Source organism: Pseudorca crassidens, chromosome 16 (assembly GCF_039906515.1).
Source record: "Pseudorca crassidens isolate mPseCra1 chromosome 16, mPseCra1.hap1, whole genome shotgun sequence".
Classification (NCBI taxonomy): Eukaryota; Metazoa; Chordata; class Mammalia; order Artiodactyla; family Delphinidae; genus Pseudorca; species Pseudorca crassidens.
In genome coordinates, this window is record NC_090311.1 from 67150049 (window position 1) to 67173235 (window position 23187).

Consider the following 23187-nt stretch of genomic DNA (forward strand, 5'->3'; position numbering starts at 1 on the left):
AGTATAGTACTGGCCCTTAGTGAGTCCAACCCAACCGGTTTTTCCTCCAGCCCTGGAGCTGTTTGCTGTTCCTTTAATAGAGCTTCAGATGGAGAAGGATAGGGACTACATTTTAATTAAAAGAAAAAAGAAATTCTTCCTGACCATTTAAACACTGAGGCCACAAAACACTGAGCGATGGATGCTCACAGTGTGAGAGATGCCTGGGCACACATTCAACTAAAGGGACAACAGATTTATTGCTTCCACAGTCATGGACATATACTGCGGGGAGAAATGGTGAATGGAAGAGGGACATTATTTAAATCCCTCTCTCTGTCTCTCGCCCTCCCCGCTCTCCCTCTCTTACTCTCCCCTTCTCTGCAATTGTAAGTTTCAGAGTCAGAATTCGTTGAACTCCTCTAACTCGAGGCTTATTCTCTTCTACTACCTCACATCTGTCTCTAGTAGATCCAGAGTTGAGGGCCACCTTAGGGAGACTCTACATTTGAACCCTGGAGAAGGAGAGAGAATAATGATGGGAAAAGACAGTAGGAGACTGAGATTTGTCCAATTTGTGGGAGTTAGGAGAGCAGAAAATTTGAGAAAGTGGTAATGAAGAGTACCAAATGGCATTATAAAAGACAGGAAAATGAAGACTGGAAAAAAACATAGGATTGAGCAACTAGGCAATCATTTGGTGTATGAAGAAAGACATTTAATTAAAGCAATAGGAACAAAGGCCAGATTTAAGTGATGAGGAGATGATGACAAAAAAGATACAGTAAGTATCAACTATTATTTAAAGACAGCAGAGTGTAAAAACTAGAAAATGCCTAAAGACTAAAGGAATAGCAGAGTCTTTTCCAGTTTCCCCCCGCCCCCTTTGGTTCTCTAAGTTCACCATTCACATCACCAAAAAACTTAGTAGTTGTGTATTTATATTCACCTGGTATTAATGCTGCTAAAACATTCTTTAAGTTATTTGGGTTCATTTGTGGTATGAAGCTGTGCTCATGTGACTCGTGACTTTAGGGAGGAATATGATTTGGAAGAAATCCAGTAGTGTGTGCAAATGATTGTATATTTACAAAATTAAAGACCACAATGTATTCCTTGTGGGTGGCCTATTTTAGTCTCTAATTGGATAAGGACAGAGCCCTCAGGACCAAGTTGGCCCATCAGATAATATCAAAGTAGCACATTTCCCCTCCACTCAATAAAATTTACTCTCATTGCCATATGGCACTTCTGCTTATGTTCATGGGACTGGCTTTTCTACGTTCATCAGTGAGAGTTGTTCATAAAGTACAAGGTTATTGTCGACACATGGTGGACAGCCTTCAACCTTCTGTAAGCACTTCAACAAATAACCTGATTAACAGTTTGATAAAAACCACCCCTACCCTCAACCCCATATTTATATAATCACGATCATTTCATTACTAAATTACTTGTTAGTACACTTAAGATTCAGAAGTACTGTCAACAGAAGGCATTTATTGCTCTGGCTTTAAAGCATTTGAACAAGCAAACAAAAAAATAGCAATAACTTTATCAGGTGAAGATTACAATAATATTACAGAATATATACATTTCCACTTTGGTAACTAAAACACAAAGCTAATGTTTTTAAGAAGTGGTCACTTTTAGGAATATCCTATATCCCTCTAAAACTGCCTCTAAAACTACACTGATGGCCCATATACCACCCACTTGACAATCACCATGCCCATGATTTTTCTTCTCCACTCTGTGTCTCACCACTTTGTTGCCTCCTTAAATAGAAAACTTCCTTCCCATTGTGGAAAGTGTGACCAGATTTTTGGTTCAGAAAAATAACATAAAAATATTTGGATGCAAGCAAGCTGGCTATCAAACATCAGAACATTGTCAACTGTCAATCAATTTGGTTCTTGCTGAAGTTTTTTGCAAACCTACATCTTATTCAAGTTTTCAATATTCTTCTTAAAACATTATCCAGTATGATAATTAAATGTTAAGGCCATTTTTCGAAAGTAGCTTTCTCTTTCTCTCTCTCCTAAGCATTATGTTATTAAGTATAATATTTGAAAAACTGGTCATGTAGTTTTGGCAATACATGGGTTCCTGGTAGTCATGCTAATTTTTCTTCCCCTTTTCTTTCTAGCAATGTATTTGGATTTTGTTTTAGTTTCCTAAGACTGCCATTAACAAACTACCACCAACTGGGTGGTTTTAAACAACAGAATTTTACTTTCTCACAGTTCTGAAGGCCAGAAGTCTAAAATCAAGGTGTACGCTGGGCCATTCTCTCACACAGGCTCTAGTGGGGAATCTATTCCATGCCTTTCTCGGTTTCTGTTGTCACCTATAATCTTTGGTGTTCCTTGGCTTATGGCTACAGAGCTCCAATCTCTGCCTTCATCATCATGTAGAATTCTCCCTCTGTGTCTTTCTCTGTGTCCAAATTTCCCTCTTCTTATAAGGACACCAGTCACATCACTCTAATGACCTCATTTTAACTTGACTACATCCACAAAGACCCTATTTCCAAATAAGGTAACATTCACAGGTACTGCAATACCTTTTTTTGGAGGAGACACAATTCATTCTATAACAGATTTGTTCATCACAGTACAGTTAATTATCCTCACTAGCAGGGTCACATAATATTGCCCAGTTGAAAGTTCAAACTACTAGAGAGGTCAGGTTTCTCTTTTTACACTACATGATGTCTCAGGTTGGTGGACACCATGTTGCATTCAGCCAGTATGTGACTATCTCAGCTATATGGACATCGGCATCCAGACATCTGGAAATACCTAGAGCCATATGCATTAATTCCATTTTTGGTCACTGTGTAGACCTAACCTGTTATACTCTGTAATACTTATAAGAATTCAAAGTCACATGAGTTCATAGAAGACTAATGTATGTATAAAACAAAGTTATGCCTGGGACCTTTTATGAAGCTTCTGCTGCTCACCTGTTTATTTGTTTTCACTTTTTACTTCAAAAGTAATACATATTCATTGCAATAAGTCAAACAATATAGAAGTGTAAAAAAAGTTATTACTAATCTCATTCTCCCATCTTCAATCCAATGCCCTGAGGTAAGCAACATAATCCTTCCACATCTTTGCAATGCTCATAAATAAACACAGACAAGCATATACAGTTATACAGGATTTTTTTCAATAAAAAGATTGTACTATACATATTAATTTACAGCTTGCTTTTTTGCTTAATATATCATAATTTTCTTTCAAGAGCAATATGTATATATTCACTGCATTCTTTTTAATATCAAGATAGTAGTTCCTAGTATTGCTAACCTATAATTTATTCAGCCATTCTTCTTAAGCTGGATATTCTTCTCAGATATATCCTATAGCAAACATTCCCATCCTTACCTACTATTACAGTTGTAAAATAATTTTTAAAAGTTGGATTCCTGGGTCAAAGGATACATGCATTTTAAATTCTTTAAAAGATTAGGAAGTACCACTTGACAACCTGCCTGGGCTCCTAGAAGTTTCAGCTAACACCTACTGACTCCTACCCTTTACCAAGCACCTTCCTAGGAACTGTGAAAAAGAGGATGCTCTCACAATGTAACAAACAAGAAGTCAACGATTACAACACAGTGCAATTAGGCATTATGATAGAAAAATGCGCTAGTAATGACAGGTGGGAGACCTTCAAGATGGCGGAGGAGTAAGATGTGGAGATCACCTTCCTGCCCACAAATACTTCAGAAATACATCTACATGTGGAACAACTCTTTCAGAACACCTACTGAATGCTGGCGGAAGACCTCAGACTTCCCAAAAGATATATATTTTTCCTTCTTCTCTTTTCGTGAGTGTGTATGTGTATGCTTCTTTGTGCAATTCTATCTGTATAGCTTTCCTTTTACCATTTGTCCTAGGGCTCTGTCTGTCCGTTTTTTTAATTTTTAAAAATTTTTCAGTATAGTTTTAACACTTGTTATCATTAGGGGATTTGTTTTTTAGTTTGGTTGCTCTCTTCTTTCTTTTTTTTTATTACTTTTTAAGTTTTTTTTTTATTTTTAATAATTTTTCTAGTTTTCATTTTAATAACTTTATTTCCTTCCTTCCTTCCTTCCTTTCTTTCTTCCTTTCCTTTCTTTCTTTCTTTTTTTTGTCTTGCTTCCTCCCTCCATCCCTCCCTCCCTCCCTCCCTCCTTCCTTCCGTCCTTCCTTTCTTTCTTTCTTTCTCCCTTTTATTCTGAGCCATGTGGCTGACAGGGTCTTGTTGCTCTGGCTGGGTATCAGGCCTGTGCCTCTGAAGTGGGAGAGCCGAGTTCAGGACACTGCTCCACCAGAGACCTCCCAGCACCACATAATATCAAACAACGAAAGCTCTCACAGAGATCTCCATCTCAACCCTAAGACCCAGCACTACTCAACAAGCAGCAAGCTACAGTGCTGGACACCCTATGCCAAACAACTACCAAGACAGGAACACAAACCCACCCATTAAAAGAGAGGCTGCCTAAAATCATAATAAGGTCACAGACACCCCAAAACACACCACTGGATGTGGTGCTGCCCACCAGAAAGACAATATCCAGCCTCGTCCACCAGAACACAGGCACCAGTCCCCTCCACCAGGAAGCCTAACCAGCAACTGAACCAATCTCAGCCACCAAAAACAATGAGAACTACGAACCTGCAGCCTGCAAAAAGGAGACCCCAAACACAATAATTTAAGCAAAATGAGAAGACACAGAAACACACAGCAGATGAAGGAGCAATGTAAAAACCCACCAGATCAAACAAATGAAAAGGAAATAGGCAGTCTACCTGGAAAAGAATTCAGAGTGATGATAGTAAAGGTGATTGAAAATCTTGAAAATAGAATGGCGAAAACAGAAGAAACGTTTAACAAGGACCTAGAAGAACTAAAGAGCAAACAAACAATGATGAACAACACAAAATGAAATTAAAAATTCTCTAGAAGGAATCAATAGCAGAATAACTGAGGCAGAAGAACGGATAAGTGACCTGGAAGATAAAACAGTGGATATAACTACTGCAGAGCAGAATAAAGAAGAAAAATGAAAAGAATTGAGGACAGTCTTACAGACCACTAGGACAACCTTAAACGTACCAACATTCAAATTATAGGGGTCCCAGAAGAGGAAGAGAAAAAGAAAGGGACTGAGAAGATATTTGAAGAGTTATAGTTGAAAACTTCCTACTATGGGAAAGGAAATAGTTAATCAAGTCCAGGAAGAACAGAGAGTCCCATACAGGATAAATCCAAGGAGAAACACACCCAAGACACATATTAATCAAACTATCAAAAATTAAATACAAAGAAAAAATATTAAAAGCAGCACGGGAAAAACAACAAATAACATAAAAAGGAATCCCCATAAGGTTAACAGCTGACCTTTCAGCAGAAACTCTACAAGCCACAAGGGAGTGGCAGGACATATTTAAAGTGATGAAAGGGAAAAACCTACAACCAAGATTACTCTACCCAGCAAGGATCTCATTCAGATTCTCTGGAGAAATTAAAACCTTTACAAATAAGCAAAAGCTAAGAGAATTCAGCACCACCAAACCAGGTTTACAACAAATGCTAAAGGAACTTCTCTAGGCAGGAAACACAAGAGAAGGAAAAGACCTACAATAACAAACCCAAAATGATTAAGAAAATGGGAATAGGAACATACATATCGATAACTACCTTAAATGTAAATGGATTAAATGCTCCAACAAAAAGATATAGACTGGCTGAAAGGATACAAAAACAAGACCTGTATATATGCTGTCTACAAGAGACCCACTTCAGGCCTAGGGACACATACAGACTGAAAGTGAGGGGATGGAAAAAGATATTCCATGCAAATGGAAATCAAAAGAAAGCTGGAGTAGCAATACTCTGTTCAGACAAAATAGACTTTAAAATAAAGACTATTACAAGAGACAAAGAAGCACACTACATAATGATCAAGGGATCAATCTAAGAAGGAGATATAACAATTGTAAATATTTATGCACCCAACATATAGGAGCAACTCAATAATACATAATGCAAATGCTGAGAGACATAAAAGGAGAAATCAATAGTAACACAGTCATAGTAGGGCACTTTAACCCCCACTGTCACCAAAGGACAGATCATCCATGATGAAAATAAATAAGGAAACACAAGCTTTAAATGATACATTTAACAAGATGGACTTAATTGATATTTATAGGACATTCCATCCAAAAATGACAGAACACACTTTCTTCTCAAGTGCCCAGGGAACATTCTCCAAGATAGATCATATATTGGGTCACAAATCCAGCCTTGGTAAATTTAAGAAAATTGAAATCATATCAAGTATCTTTTCTGACCACAACGCTATGAGACTAAATATCAATTACAGGAAAATATCTGTAAAATGCACAAACACAAGGAGGCTAAACAATACGCTATTAAATAACCAAGAGATCACTGAAGAAATCAAAGAGGAAATCAAGAAACACCTAGAAACAAATGACAATGAAAACACAACCACCCAAAACCTATGAGATGCAGCAAAAGAAGTTCTAAGAGGGAAGTTTATAGCAATACAAGCCTACCTCAAGAAACATCTCAAATAAACAACCTAACCTTACACCTAAAGCAATTAGAGAAAGAAGAACAAAGAACCCCAAACGTAGCAGAAGGAAAGAAATCATAAAGATCAGATCAGAAATAAATGAAAAAAGTGAAGGAAACAATCACAAAGTTCAATAAAACTAAAAGCTGTTTCTTTGAGAAGATAAACAAAATTGATAAACCTTTAGCCAGACTCATCAAAAATAAAGGCAGAAGACTTAATTCAATAGAAATAGAAATGAAAAAGGAGAAGTAACAACTGACACTGCAGAAATACAAAGGATCATGAGAGATTACTGCGAGAAACTATATGCCACTAAAATGGACAACCTGGAAGAAATGGACACATTCTTAAAAAAGCACAACCTTCCAAGACTTAACCAGGAAGAAACAGAAAATATAAACAGAGCAATCACAAGTAACGAAATTGAGACTGTGATTAAAAATCTTCCAACAAACAAAAGCCCAGGACCAGATGGCTTCACAGGCGAATTCTCTCAAACATTTAGAGAAGAGCTAACACCTATCCTTCTCAAACTCTTCCAAAATACAGCAGAGGGAAAAACACTCCCAAACTCATTCTATGAGGCCACCATCACCCTGACACCAAAACCAGACAAAGATCTCACAAAGAAAGAAAACTACAGGCCAATATCACTGAAGAACATACATGCAAAAATCTTCAACAAAATACTAGCAAACAGAATCCAAACAACACATTAAAAGGATCATACACCATGATCAAGTGGGGTTTATCCCAGGAATGCAAGGATTCTTCAATATACACAAAGCAATCAATGTGATACACCATATTAAGAAATTGAAGGAGGAAAACCATATCATCTCAATAGATGCAAAAAAAGCTTTCAACAACATTCAACACACATTTATGAAAAAAACCCTCCAGAAAGTAGGCATAGAGTGAACTTACCTCAACATGATAAAGGCCATATATGACAACCCAACCCACAGGCAATGTCATTCTCAATGGTGAAAAACTGAAACCATTTCCTCTAAGATCAGGAACAAGACAAGGATGTCCACTCTCACCACTGTTATTCAACATTCTTTTAGAAGTTTTAGCCACTGCAATCAGAGAAGAAAAAGAAATAAAAGGAATCCAAATTGGAAAAGAAGTAAAGCTGTCACTGCAGATGACATGATACTATACATACAGAATCCTAAAGATGCTAACCAGAAAACTACTAGAGGTATTCAATGAATTTGATAAAGTAGCAGGATACAATATTAATGCACAGAAATCTCTTGCATTCCTATACACTAATGATGAAAAATCTGAAAGAGAAATTAAGTAAACACTCCCATTTACCATTGCAAGAAAAAGAATAAAATACCTAGGAATAAACCTACCTAAGGAGACAAAAGACCTGTATGCGGAAAACTATCAGACACTGATCAAAGAAATTAAAGGTGATACAAACAGATGGAGAGATATACCATGTTCTTGGATTGGAAGAATTGACATTGTGAAAATGACTATACTCCCCAAAGCAATCTACAGATTCAATGCAATCCCTATCAAACTACCACTGGCATTTTTCACAGAACTAGAACAAAAAATTTCACAATTTGTATGGAGATACAAAATAGCCAAAGCTAAAAAGACACAAAATAGCCGAATAGCCAAAGCAGTCTTGCGGGAAAAAAACGGAGCTGGAGGAATCAGGCTCCCTGACTTCAGACTATACTACAAAGCTGCAGTAATCAAGACAGTATGGTACTGGCACAAAAACAGAAATATAGATCAATGGAACAGGATAGAAAGCCCAGTGGTAAACCCACGCACCTATGGTCCCCTTATTTTTGATAAAGGAGGCAAGAATGTACAATGGAGAAAAGACAGCCTCTTCAATAAGTGATGCTGGGAAAACTGCACAGCTACATGTAAAATAATGAAATTAGAACACTCCCTAACACTATACACAAAAATAAACTCAAAATGGATTAAGGATCAAAATGTAAGGCCAGACACCATCAAAGTCTTAGATGAAAACAGGCAGAACACTCGGTGACATCAATCACAGCAAGATCCTTTTGACCCACCTCCTTGAGAAACGGAAATAAAACCAAAAATAAACAAATGGCTAATGAAACTATTGAAACTTAAAAGCCTTTTCACAGCAAAGGAAAACATAAACAAGATGATAAGACAACCCTCAGAATGGGAGAAAATATTTGCAAAGGAAGCAACTGACAAAAGATTAATCTCCAAAATTTTCAAGCAGCTCATGCAGCTCAATATCAAAAAAACAAACAGACCAATCCAAACATGGGCAGAAGACCTAAATAGACAATTCTCCAAAGAAGATATACAGGGCTTCCCTGGTGGTGCTGTGGTTGAGAATCTGCCTGCCAATGCAGGGGACACGGGTTCGAGCCCTGGTCTGGGACGATCTCACATGCCACGGAACAACTGGGCCCGTGAGCCACAATTACTGTGCCTGCACGTCTGGAGCCCGTGCCCCGCAACAAGAGAGGCCACGATAGTGAGAGGCCCACCCACCACAATGAAGAGTGGCCACCGCTTGCCACAACTAGAGAAAGCCCTCGCACAGAAACGAAGACGCAACACAACCATAAATAAATCAATAAATAAATTTAAAAAGAAGATATACGAATTGTCAACAAACATATGAAAGGATGCTCAACATCACTAATCATTAGAGAAATGCAAATCAAAACTACAATGAGATATCATCTCACACCAATCAGAATGGGCATCATCAAAAAATCTACAAACAATAAATGCTGCAGAGGTGTGGAGAAAAGGGAACCCTCTTGCACTGTTGGTGGGAATGTAAACTGATACAGCCACTATGGAGAATAGTATGGAGGTTCCTTAAAAAACTAAAAATAGAACTACCATACCATGCAGCATTCCCACTACTGGGCATATACCCTGAGAGAACCATAATTCAAAGAGAGTCAAATACCACAATGTTCATTGCAGCCCTATTTACAATAGCCAGGACATCCAATAGATGGACACATAAGTGTCCATCGACAGTGAATGGATAAAGAAGATGTGGCACATATATACAATGGAATATTACTCAGCCATAAAAAGAAACAAAATTGAGTTATTTGTAGTGAGGTGGATGGACTGAGAGTCTGTCATACAGAGTGAAGTAAGTCAGAAAGAGAAAAACAAATAGCGTATGCTAACACATATCTATGGAATCTAAAAACGAAAAAAAGGTTCTGAAGAACCTAGGGGCAGGAAAGGAATAAAGACACAGACACAGGGAATGGACTTGAGGACACGGGGAGGGGGAAGGGTAAGCTGGGACAAAGTGAGAGAGTGGCATGGACATATATACACTACCCAATGTAAAATCGATAGCTAGTGGGAAGCAGCTGCATGGCACAGGGAGATCAGCTTTGTGCTTTGTGACCACCTAGAGGAGTAGGATAGGGAGGGTGGGAGGGAGACGCAAGAGAGAGGGGATATGGGGATATATGTATACATATAGCTGATTCACTTTGTTATACAGCAGAAACTAAGACAACATTGTAAAGCAATTATACTCCAATAAAGATGTTAAAGAAAAAAAAAAGATTATAGCAATTCTCATTCCTACCAATAACAAGGCTTCTCCTCACATCCTCACCAGCACTGGAGTTACCAATATCCTTTTCTGAGTAAATGTTCTTGTATTTTATTTTTTCATTAGAGCGTTTGATGTTCCATTACAGAAGTCACATTGTATGTCACACAGTGAAAACACAAACTTTCCCCATCAGCGTTCTCTATAGAGAGAGACAAATGTTCTCTCTTATCTTTCCCCTACACATCTTCTAAACACAGGGCCTCTATTGCCCCAACCAGTCAACTCTGGCTCCAAGCTAATTTTGCTCAGTTGGCTAAAGAAATCCTCAGTTCAAATAACCACCTATTAGAAGGTAGTCCCAGGAAATGACCCTTTAGAGGTTTCATGCCTTTTGGAGGTCTCACTCCACACCCTTAGTAATTGCTCAAAATACTTAACCCCATAACCAAAACAATTATTTTTTCTCCATTTTATTACACATATACTAATTAATACCCTGCCTTGATTCAAAAGGTTTAATAGAACTTTTTAAAACACTGTCGATATTGATATGAATCCTGATAAAATGTTTAGAAATATTTCTTGTTGGTCTTCATAAAAAATAAAATTATCCTTAAAAATTGAAACTCCTTTTATGGCTTTGTACTTGTCATACTCAGCAACATAAATATGCTCTGGTATATTTCCTGAAAGTGATCTTAAACTAGAGTTTAAAATTTTTAACTAAGATTTCCAAATTTCTTAAATGATTCTAATCTGAAAACGGTTAATTAAACATTTGCTTTTGGTGTTTCAATCAAATATAAAATAGATGTGTAAGTAGATATATTTGATGTAAATAATGTCAACTGAAATTTCTTTTAATTTTAGGGAAGTAGCATACTAAAGAGTGTGGATTTATGAGATGCCTTGAAATTAAATGAGATATTTAAAAATATAAGTGAGAGGGCTTCCCTGGTGGCGCAGTGGTTGAGAGTCCGCTTGCCGATGCAGGGGACACGGGTTCGTGCCCCGGTCCGGGAAGATCCCACATGCCGCGGAGCGGCTGGGCCCGTGAGCCATGGCCGCTGAGCCTGTGCGTCTGGAGCTTGTGCTCCGCAACAGGAGAGGCCACAACAGTGAGAGGACCGCGTACCGCAAAAGAAAAAAGAAAGAAAGAAAAATATAAGTGAGCTTATTAGGGTTTTTTATGTATATGACTACAATTTCAAAGTAATTTTGCAAAGTAACAAAGAAATCTATAATTATTTTCCAAATAAGTTCTAGAAAATCTAATGAAAACATAATTGAAATGTAAAATTTGCATATAAATTTGGACTTTATATTTCAAAGCTTACAAACATGTTGTAGAAAAGAAAAGTGCTGTTCATTTCAACTTATAACTGCCTACAAGGGCATAAAATCTATGAAAGAACTGAAAACAGATGTTTCAACATCGGACTAATTGTTAGCAAGCTAGTAATTTACAGAGTATCCTCTGGTCATTTCATCAGTAATAGGATATACTAGAATTATTAAAGGAACTAGACTTTATAAAGGTATAAGGTGGAATCAGACAGGAACAAAGGATTTCATATTTAGTTTTTCTATAAGAATGTAGAGCCCAAGAATAGTAAATAACCAAAGACACCATTCCCTTTATTGTGAAGTCCATATAATGATGATCTTTCCAAATAGTTTGATTTATCATGAAATATATAGATACAATACTTAAGACGAAATCTGTTTTCTCCTCTCAGCCACTGATTTCCCCTGTGTTTTAAGGCAAAGACTTGAGTATCCAGTTTCCTCATATGTCATACGAAAAGGGTAAATTTGATGCTTTAATGAATAACTTGTGAGGATTAATTAGAAAATACAGCGATGCTTTATAGAAGCAAGTGGTACATAACATAGAGCAGAATTTATTAAGCTTTTAAAGCTGCACTGCTTCCTTAAAAATGAATAATGATTTTATTCATAACCTAGATAGGGAAGAAGACAATAATAGCACCCAAAATAACAATGAGCAAGCTTAGTTCCATTGCAGACCACATTACCAAGGTATGCGGTTAAGCTTAAAAAAAGAAAAAAAAAAAGTTTATGACCTGCTCTCAGCTCTCAGTCCCTCTGTGAATCAACTTTATCCTCATGGTTGGCTCCCATCCAGGGAGCAGTTTGAAGCCTGACATGATCAGACCACAGCCTACACAGAAAGAGCAAGCATCTCTCATAGAGATGGATGAGGAAAGGAAGCTCCTTTCCCAGAATTCCCAGTAAATATTTTCTTGCAACTGTCTGACCTGAATTGGGTCTCTTCACCTGTCACTGCGGCTAGGAAATGGGACTCACCCAATGGCTTACGCTGGCCAGCCCTCACCCCTGGAATTGGCTGTATAGGCAATTCTATCCAAACTGAAAGGCTAAGACTGGGGTAGCACTGATCAGTTTGTGACAAGCATATGATTTCTGAGCTCAATACGGAATTAAATAAATATTGTCTATAGCCACTTAAAAAACATATGTATATTTACTTCTATTCTTCACTCTGTCCTTTGAATGTCTTTTTTCTCTAAAATTAACACCCTATTTGGTTAATTCTCATCTTTCCTATTTGTGAACTTTATTTTACTTTGGATGAGCTTTCATGACAGGCAGAACTCTCTCTCAGAGGAAAATATGGTGCTCCCCTCAAATTCATATGTTGGTTTTAAAGTGATTTTATTAAGAGGTGAGACCTATGGGAGGTGATTAGGTCATGAGGGTGAAGCCCACTTGAATGGCATTAGTGCTCCTATTAAAGAGATATCCAGAGAGATCTCTAGCCCCATTTACCATTGAGGACACAGGGTGAAGGCATGGGCTATGAACCAGGAAGAAGTTCATGACCAGAAAATGATCATGCTGGTACCTTGATACTGAACTTCCCAGCCTCCAGAACTGTGAGAAATAAATCGTTGTTGTTCGTAAGCCACCCGGACTGTGGTATTTTGTCATAGCAGCCCCAAAGGGCTAAGATAGATGGTATTAATAAACTTTCCAAATCAAGAAATTCACCAAGGATCCTCAGTTACACTTTGGGCACACACAAAAAAACTGTCTTGTTGAAAACAAAAATTATTTAAATTTTTGTTTTGTAAGATATAACATCATATGACTGATTATATGCCTGCGTGCCCACCTAAAGACACAAATTAGGCCCCTGTCGTTGAAAAGAAATGCCCTAACCTTGTTTTTCTAGTTTCTTTTAACTTTGTTTCTGTGAGAGTTTGTGTTTGGAGGAGTAGTAAATTTAAAGCATCTCAACAGTTGTTGAAACCTCTTTTTTGATTTTTCCAAACTTGGTACTGCTTCCCGAACTTTTGACCGCCATCTGCCACCAGGGACCCAACAGCTGCATCTTGCATTGTTACACAGCAGTAAAGACAAAGGCTTATGCAGCACACAATTGGCTACCATAGTGAATGCATGCGGCCCAGTTACACAGTCCATTAAAAAACTCACAGATTTACACCCATACAAGACAATGTCTATCATGTTCATGCCGCCTCTTCCCAAGCAAAGCCCTGCTGTGATTCACTGCCCCCGCCCCCAGGAAGCCTGGCCTTTATTTACTGCTTCACACATGCAGCTTCCTTCCTCCAGCAGCCTTCCGCATCAGGATGTCATTGTTGTGCTGGAGGAGTGTGCTGGAATGGAGACACTTCATGATCTTTCACTTGCTTAGGGCCAGTTGGGGAAGCTTGGGGTAGGAGCTGCTCCCAAGTCCCCAAGACTCTTCCACAAGGATCGTAAATTCCACTCTTATTCCTCAGCTGTTTGTTCATATCAACAACAATAACAAAAATGCTGGTCATAAATAGCACTGAACAAGCAGCAATGCAAGACCCAGGGTGGAACCATCTAGTAACGTATTCGTTCTCATTTAATCATCTACCCACTTAACATATGCAGGAAAATTTAATCATTTCCAGCCTGCGGCTGCTAGACAGCAGCAACGCAGACAGCGGGAGAGTCTTGAAAGCTGTGAAGCCAGTATAAATTTAACAGGTCAAAACAAATATCTTAGCACCTGTTGATCTTTAAAGGCTCTTAGCAAGCCATCCGTTTTCTTCCCAAGGGACTTGAAGACAGCCGTTCCTGGATTATTTGGATTTTTCATGGTCTTTTAGCCACTATTCAACAAGTATAATAAAACACCACATCCATTTATTCTAACAGGAATAAAAATCACGGATCAGTGCCTTGTGAGACTAGAATTCCAAACAGAAATATTTTGTATAAATTCAATACTCATAAAGCTGATTTCTACATATTGATTTTATATGTACTTCAAAGGGCATAAAAAATTACAAAGTAGAATTTTAAGGAAGATACCTACAAGGTGGTATGAACCAATTCCAAAAGATTTCAAAGAAGCTTGCTGTTTTTGTTTTGCTTTGTTTTGTTTTCCCACGTTCTGGGAAAACAAAGCAGGAACCATTTTTACCCCATTCCAGGACCTCCCATGTGATATTTGAGTGGAACTGGACTTAAAGGACCAGGGAAAGGAAGAGTGTCTTACTAATCACAGTAATAGGTTTGTTTCCTTTTGGGCCAGGTTTTTTCTTATCCTAATAACAGCAGCAGCACTAATGACATCAACAATAGCTAAGGCATATTGGGCACTGAGGTTCATGCTGGGCATCCTGCCAGCATATAGATCACCTTTATGGATACCTTCTGTATTAAATCTCATCACAACCTTGTGATGCATTTATTTCCATTATCCTCATTTTATAGAGGAGGTAATTTAGGCAAAGATAGGTTAAATAACTTCCTCAAGTTCACAGGGCTGGTAAATGGCAGGGCTGGGATTTGGATCCAAGTCCCTCCCGCCAGCCCCACTCCTGGGTCCAGAGTGCATTTTCCTCCACTGGCAATATCCACCGTATACTAATATTTTGGTGTCTTTCCCTGATGATGAAATTAGCATCAGGGTTATCTCCTGATATGGAAAGACTTTCTTTGGGAAGTAACAGTTTTTACTGGCAGATCTCATTATTTTCAGCTTTCCCAATGTGTCTTGTTAAAACACTCTCCAGAATATCAGAAAAAAAGCCTATATTTAAGGACTTTCTGTCCGATTAGGTATATTAAAAGTAAATTGGCAAGAGTGTTTGAAAACATTCCTTTGGCATTCTTCTTGTTTTCATCTTAGGACCACGTAAAATCATTTCTAAATAAGAATAAATAAATGAGGAAATAATTGATACTGAGCTTGTCTTTCTCCTCATAATTAGACAACAGGTTTAGTTGCTTAATACTGTGCCTGGTTCCTGATGGTAAGATGTTGTTCTCCTAGAGGAATTAAGAAGGGACACTGCTCATTTAAAGCTTCCAGTACCTTTTCCTGTTCCTGGAGATGGATTCAGAATCTTTCTTTCAACATGGCAGAGAGAGTATAGTGGTCAAAGGCAGTGCCTGCTTAAAAATAAGCTATAATATGTTCTTAGGTTAAGTCCTTTCCTTTACTTTGGAACAGACAACTTTGAATGAGGCATTTTAGGCATGTAGACATGTATTTTGCCCAGAGACAGAAAGTACGGGTATCCTTGGTAGAATTGGAATTTTATGAGCCTTTTTTTTCCAACATAAATTTAGACTAATGTCCCAAACATTGCAGTCTTTAAGACTGAATGATTCAGGTTGTGGAGATTGCACTGCAAAACACAGGACACCTTACTCTACAGATGGAGTTGAGTATGTTTCCGGATGATATGCAAGTATGTGTTCTAATGCATTCCAGGAAAACAGGAGCCCAAACCCCAAGACACAGTGTGGGACATGATCAAAGGGTCTCCTATAGGAGAAAGAGAAGTCAGACCTTTCTCCTAATACAGTGTTTAGGAGAAAGATGGCTAATAGACGACTCTTGTGAAGGTCATGGCAAATAGACCTTCGGAGGAAGTGAATTTCATGTTTTCTCGTTGCAATTGCCTTATGTTATCCTCAAGTCTTGTAATTAAGAAATGTTAATTTTGTTTCAGATTAATTTTTTTGAAAACCTGTTTCCAAGCTTAGGTAAAGTAGAATCCCAGAAAAGTTACAAGTCAGAACTGCCTAGGGCAGTTTTCTGGGACCAGAGATGGCAAGCAACAACAAGTTGAAAGGGAACAGATCATTCCTGGGAATTGTCCAAATACACTTTTCCTGTATGTTACAGGGATATTATCTTCTAAGTGACATATTTCAGATGATTCAGGGAGAAAACTGGGCAGAGCTTGAAGCTGTGCTTTCCAAATGAGTTGCCGATTCTGTAAAGGAAATCTATTGTCATCTGCTCTAGATTATCTTGCTGTGACAACAAAGCCTAAAGCTGGCTGGAGAAGAGGCCGTGAAAGGGGAAGTGAGAGTATGGTGTCCTCTTTTCCAGATCTGGGAGGCTCTCCTTCTACTGGTCTTAAAGGGAATTCATCAATGAGTATTAATAACACCTTGTATTTTTGTAAATTATTAAACTATAAATTAAAAAAAGAAACTAGCATTTGCTTTTGGACTTACTATGTATAGCTACTGTACTAAGTGCTTTACACAAATTATTTAAACTCCAGAGCAACCTCATGAGGTAGACATCATCATTTTCCCCATTTTACAGATGGGGAAACTGAGGCTCAGAGATGTTAACTAATGTGCCCAAGGTCACACAGCCAAGAAGTAATGGAGTCAGTTTGACTCCAGAGTGTGATCTCATTCTCACTATATACTACACTACCTCTTGCTTCACAAAGCATTTCCCAACCTAGAAAATGTGTTTGATCAGCCTGTAAGGTAAATAAGAAATATGTGGTCATTCTCCATTTTTCATAAAAGGACACTGATGTTCAGAAAAATTATATTACTTATCCTGACTTGCTTATTGAATTGTTGGCAGAGGAGGGACCAGAACCCTATTCTCTTGACTCCTGGTTCTGTGTTTTTGCCATTCCTTCACAACTAAAGGCAGCAACATTAATTAGGTACTTATGTAACTGTAATCATTCTGCTGGTTCATATAGAGGAGAATTAAAGAAAACATAGTCTTGACACACAAGAAACTTAAAATCTCACCACAGATACGAAATTATCTCTTTTTCCCACAAAATTTTTTTAACATCTTTATTGGAGTATAATTGCTTTACAATGTTGTATAACAAAATGAATCAGCCATTCATATACACATATCCCCATATCCCCTCCCTCTTGTGCCTCCCTATGAACAGTCTAATCATGCCAGACACTGTTCTAGGTGCTGGGAATAATTGATGATAAGATGCAGCTGCTTCCCTTTCAGAACTCATAGGGCAGGGAAGGAGGTGAGCATAAGAATAATTTCAATACCATGCAATAGAGACTGTAGAGAGACAGAAGTTCTTTACTCTCCCTCGCTAGTGTAGGGTATCTGGGAAATCTTCACAGGAGAGGTAATACAAGAAGCACATTTAGATTGATAACTAGGAATTTTCCAGTTGAGAAAAGTGGGGAGTACATCCTATGATGGGAATTGCATCTGCAAAGGCCCAGAGGAAGACAAGAACCAGCACAGCCTATTTGGAGAGTGAATCAATACTAGTGAAATATGACCTGCTTAGGACCAAATGGAAAGAGCGGGGGCTGGGAAAGGTGGACATAGGCCAGGCTGTGAAGAGTCTTCATTAACCTGTTACAAATGTCAATGAAGAATAGCTGGTTGTCAAGAGAAAACGATGCAAATTCAAGAAAGGATGAGGGGTTTCCCTGGTGGTGCAGTGGTTGAGAGTCCGCCTGCCGAGGCAGGGGACACAGGTTCATGCCCCAGTCTGGGAAGATCCCACATGCCGCGGAGCGGCTGGGCCCATGAGCCATGGCCACTGAGCCTGCGCGTCCGGAGCCTGTGCTCCGCAACAGGAGAGGCCACAACAGTGAGAGGCCCGCGTACCGCAAAAAAGAAAAGAAAAGAAAAGAAAAGAAAGGATGAGGTGTGTTGTGTGGGGTTTGTAGGAAAGACTCCTTTCTAATATCCACAGTATATTCCCAAAATACAAAGTTGCTGATTTTTAAAAATTGTCACCCGGCAAATCATTGCACTCTGACCAGAAACAACTGGCCAATGGGTCTGAGTCATCAGGATTGTCATAATCCACATCTGTGAATGTTTTCCAGCATTATATTCTGATGTCTACATTTGAACTAATTTGCTACTTTACCATCTGTTTAAAAATGATCCTCACAGTCAGATGCCACACATTTGGTCATGCACAATGCAAGTTGTTTTGTTTTTTTTTAAAAAAAGCTCTTAAGAGTGTGTATGTCTGTGTGTTTGTATAAGGAAGTGAAAATAATTATTCAAAACAAACAAGGTGGATTACTTTTATTAATATGTGTGGAATGATATGGCAGTGCAGTGGTGGTAGGGGCGTAAGCAGGAGAAGGAGGTATGCAAGAATGTTTGCAATTGAGAAAGGACAGGTAATTTAGCATTCTCTATTCTGATTGCTACAAATGCCTTAACTACCCTCATTTTCTACCTCAGAAAAGCAATTAGAAGCCTGGATATTAGTAGGCATTGTATTTTGTATGATGTGAAGAAATCAAGAGGTTTGTGTATGTGCATGTATATGCAAACATGCATGCAAGCATATTTATGTGTGTGTGTGTGTGTGTGTGTGTGTGTGCACTTAAAGGTGCTGGCCTGACATGAAAAGATGCTCAAAATTGCTAATTATTAGAGAAATGCAAATCAAAGCTACAATGAGGTACCACCTCACACCAGTCAGAATGGCCATCATTAAAAAGTCTACAAACATTGTAAATCAACTATAGCTCAATAAATTTTTTTTAAAGTCTATGAATAACAAATGCTGGAGAGGATGTGCAGAAAAGGGAACCCTCCTACACTGCTGGTGAGAATGTAAGTTGGTGCAGCCACTATGGAAAAGAGTATGGAGGTTCCTCAGAAAACTAAAAATAGAATTACTGTACGATCCAGCAATCCCACTCCTGGGCATATATCTGGACAAAACTATAATTCAAAAAGATATATGCACCCCTATGTTCATAGCAGCACAATAGCCAAGACATAGTAAAAACCTTAATGTCTATTGACTGAAGAATAGATAAAGAAGATGTAGTATATGTATACAAAGGAATACCACTCAGCCATAAAAAAGAACAAAATAATGCCATTTGCAGCAACACTGATGCAACTAGAGATTATCATACTAAGTGAAGTAAATCAGACAAAGACAAATATCATATGATATCACTTATATGTGGAATCTTAAAAAAATGGTACAAATGAACCTATTTACAAAACAGAAATTGAGTCACAGATATAGAAAATAAACTTATGGTTACCAAGCGAAAAGGTGGGGAGGGATAAATAGGGAAAATGGGATTGACATAATACACACTACTACATATAAAATAGGTAACTAATAAGAACTTACTGTATAGCACAGGGAACTCTATTCAACACTATTCTGTAATGACCTATATGGGAACAGAACCTAAAAAAGAGTGGATATATGTATATGTGTAACTGACTCACTTTGCTGTACAGCAGAAACTAACAAAACATTGTAAATCAACTATACTCCAATTTAAAAATTAATTCAAAATATGTGGAATCTAAAATATGACACAAACGAACCTATCTATGGAACAGAAGCAGACTCATGGACATAGAGAACAGAGTGGTGGTCACCAAGGGGGAGGGGGTTGGGGGAGGGATGGAGTGGGAGGTTGGGGTGAGCAGATATAAGCTTTTTTATAGAGAATGGATAAACAACAAAGTCCTACTGTCTAGCACAGGGAACTATATTCAATGTCCTGGGATAAGTCATAATGGAAAAGAATATTTTAAAAAGAATGCGTGTGTGTGTGTGTGTATATATATATATATATATATATATATATATAAACTGAATCACTTTGCTGTACAGAAGTAATTACCATAACATTGTAAACCAACTACACTTCAATTAAATAAATAAATAAATCCTCATTACAATTAAAATGAAAAAAGAAAAAGCATTAGCCTGAAAATTCCACTGGTCAACAGATTTTTGTAGAATTTTTCTGCCCACCACACCAGCTAAAGACTAATTAGAATGTTGAATATAACAAAATACTCCACTTTCACAGAAAAGGAAAGCGTATAGCAACCTAACACTTATTACAGTAGTTCTCCCTTATCTGAGGTTTTGACTTCCATGGTTTCAGTTACTTGAGGTCAACAGTGGCCTGAAAATATTACATGGAAAATTCCAGAAATAAACAATTCCTGAGAGGAGTCTTGGGGGCCATTTTGTGAAAAGGTGAAGACTGAGCAGTTGTGGCCACGTTGCCGACCTCGAGCAGCAGTTGGCTTCTCCACGTAGAACCTGGGAGTAGGAGATTCAGAACCGAATCTCTTCTCCCTCCTGCTCCTGTGAGATTTCTTTGATCTTCAGGTACATTTTTCAGCTTTGTGAGGCACGTTACCATCAAAGACAATGGCCAGCAATGTTACCAACAAGATAGGTCCTCACTCCATGAACTCTCGTGTATTCATGGGGAATCTCAATACTCCTGTGGTCAAGAAATCTGATGTGGAGGCAATCTTCTCGAAATATGGCAAAATTGTGGGTTGCTCTGTTCATAAAGGCTTTGCCTTCATTCAATATCTTAATGAGAGAAATGCCTGGGCTGCTGTGGCAGGAGAGGATGGCAGAATGATTGCTGCCAGGTTTTAGATATTAATCTGGCTGCAGAGCCAAAAGTGAACCAAGAAAAAGCAGGTATGAAATGATCTGCAGTGGAGATGTATGGGTCAGTACCAGAACACCCTTCTCCATCCCCTCTACTCAGCTCCCCTTTTGACTTGGACTATGACTTTCAACGGGATTATTATGACAGGATGTACAGTTACCCAGCACGTGTTCCTCCTCCTACTACTGCTCAGGCTGTAGTGCTCTCAAAATGCCAGCGTGTATCAAGAAACACCTCACAAAGGGGCAAAAGTGGCTTCAATTCTAAGAGTGGACAGCGGGGATCTTCTTCTAAGTCTGGAAAGTTGAAAGGAGATGACCTTCAGACCATTAAGAAGGAGTTGACCCAGATAAAACAAAAAGTGGATTCTCTACTGGAAAGCCTGGAAAAAACTGAAAAGGAACAGAGCAAACAAGGAGTAGAGATGAAGAATGATAAGTCAGTAGAGGAGGAGAGCAGCAGCTCCCTGAAGAAAGATGAGACTAAGGTGAAGATGGAGTCTGAGGAGATGCAGATGACTCTGCTGAGGAGGGGACCTACTGGATGATGATGATAATGAAGATCGGGGGGATGACCAGCTGAAGTTGACCAAGGATGATGAAAAACAGGCTGAGGAAGAAGAGGATGACAGAGACAGCGCCAATGTCGAGGATGACTCTTAAGCACATAGTGGGGTTTAGAAGTTTTTTCCCATTATTTCTTTACCTAGGCACTTTTCTAAGATCAAAATTTTCAGCAGATCCCTCCTCTAGTATCTTCAGCACATGCTCACTGTTCTCCCCATCCTTGTCCTTCCCATGTTCATTAATTCACATTGCCCTGTGCCTAGTCCCGTTTTCACTTCCTTTGATGCTCCTAGTAGTTATGTTGAGCCTTACCCTGTAATTTTTGCTTTTAATTTTCATACCTCTTTATGACTTAACAATAAAAAGGATGTATGGTTTTTATCATCTATCTCCAAAATAATCTCTTGTTATGCAGGGAGTACAGTTCTTTCCATTCATACATGAGTTCAGTAGTTGCTTCCCTAACTATAAAGGCAATCTCATTAGTTGAGTAGCACCTGAGAGCAGCTTTGAATTAGAGGTATGCATGTTATACCCCACATAAGAGTGCTGTGTGTGGCTGTTCAACACAAATGTAACAATGTATTTTTGTGAATGAGAGTTGGCATGTCAGATGCATCCTCTAGAAAAATAATTAGTGTAACAGTCTTAAGATTTGTTTTCTAAAGTTGATATGGTGGGTTTTTTTGTGAACAGCCTGATGTTTGGGACCTTTTTTTCCTCAAAATAAACAAGCTCTTATTAAACCAGGAATTTGGAGGAAAAATAGACACCCTGTTTTTTTTATTTTTGTATTTTGTAATTGTTTACTTCAAATTCTTTGTTTCACAGTGGCCTCCACAAAACACCTAGAATATACTATAGTTTTCTTTGAATCATAATTATTATGCATACCAACATACACTACTCAAATTATGTTTCATTGGCGTGGGTTTTGAATGAAGGAGACAAGTAACTTTGATGTGAAGTGGAGATTCTTTTGCAAAAATGGCGTGGGTTTTGAATTAAGGAGACTAGCAACTTTGATATGAAATGGAGATTCTTTTGCAAAAATGGCTCTTAGATCCTAATGAAAAAGTTTGGGAACTGCATTAAGCCTTTTCTTCAATGCTTTGTGGTCCAACTGACACCGTTCTTGAGATTTTTTTTGCTGTGTGCTGAACTGTTTCATCCTTAAATAGAAAGAGGCTCAAACATGTCAAGATTTTAGGAAAAGTGAAACAACTGGAGAATAAAACCTGTATTTTCTTCCCCCCCCAAAAAGCAATTCCTAAGTTTAAGATGTTTTGCCATTCTGAATAGCATAATGAAAGCTCATGCCCTCCTACTCCATCCCACCCTGGATATGAATCATCCCTTTGTCCGCTGGATCCCTCCCTTTCGTTACTTAGTAGCCATCTAGGTTATCAGATCAACTGTCATGGCATCGCAGTGCTTGTGTTCAGGTTACATTTATTTTACCTAATAATGGCTCCAAAGTGCAAGAATAGTGATTCTGGCAATCTGGATATGCCAAAGAGAAGCGGTAAAATGCTTCCTTTAAGTAAAAGGGTAAAAGCTCCCTACTCTATGGGAAAGAAAAAGAAAATCATATGCTGAGGTTGCTAAGATCTAAGGTAATTGTGAAGAAGGAAAAAGAAAGGCATGCTAGTTTTGCTGTCCTACCTCAAACTGCAAAAGTTATAGTCACAATGCATGATAAGTGTTTAATTAAGATGGAAAAGATATTTTGAGAG

At 38.3% G+C, this 23187-nt stretch overlaps 1 pseudogene; it reads left to right on the plus strand.

Annotated features, from left to right (window-relative positions):
• Positions 1-20522: 20522 nt before the first annotated feature.
• On the plus strand, positions 20523-22133 carry LOC137208545 (heterogeneous nuclear ribonucleoprotein C-like; annotated as a pseudogene).
• Positions 22134-23187: the final 1054 nt, after the last annotated feature.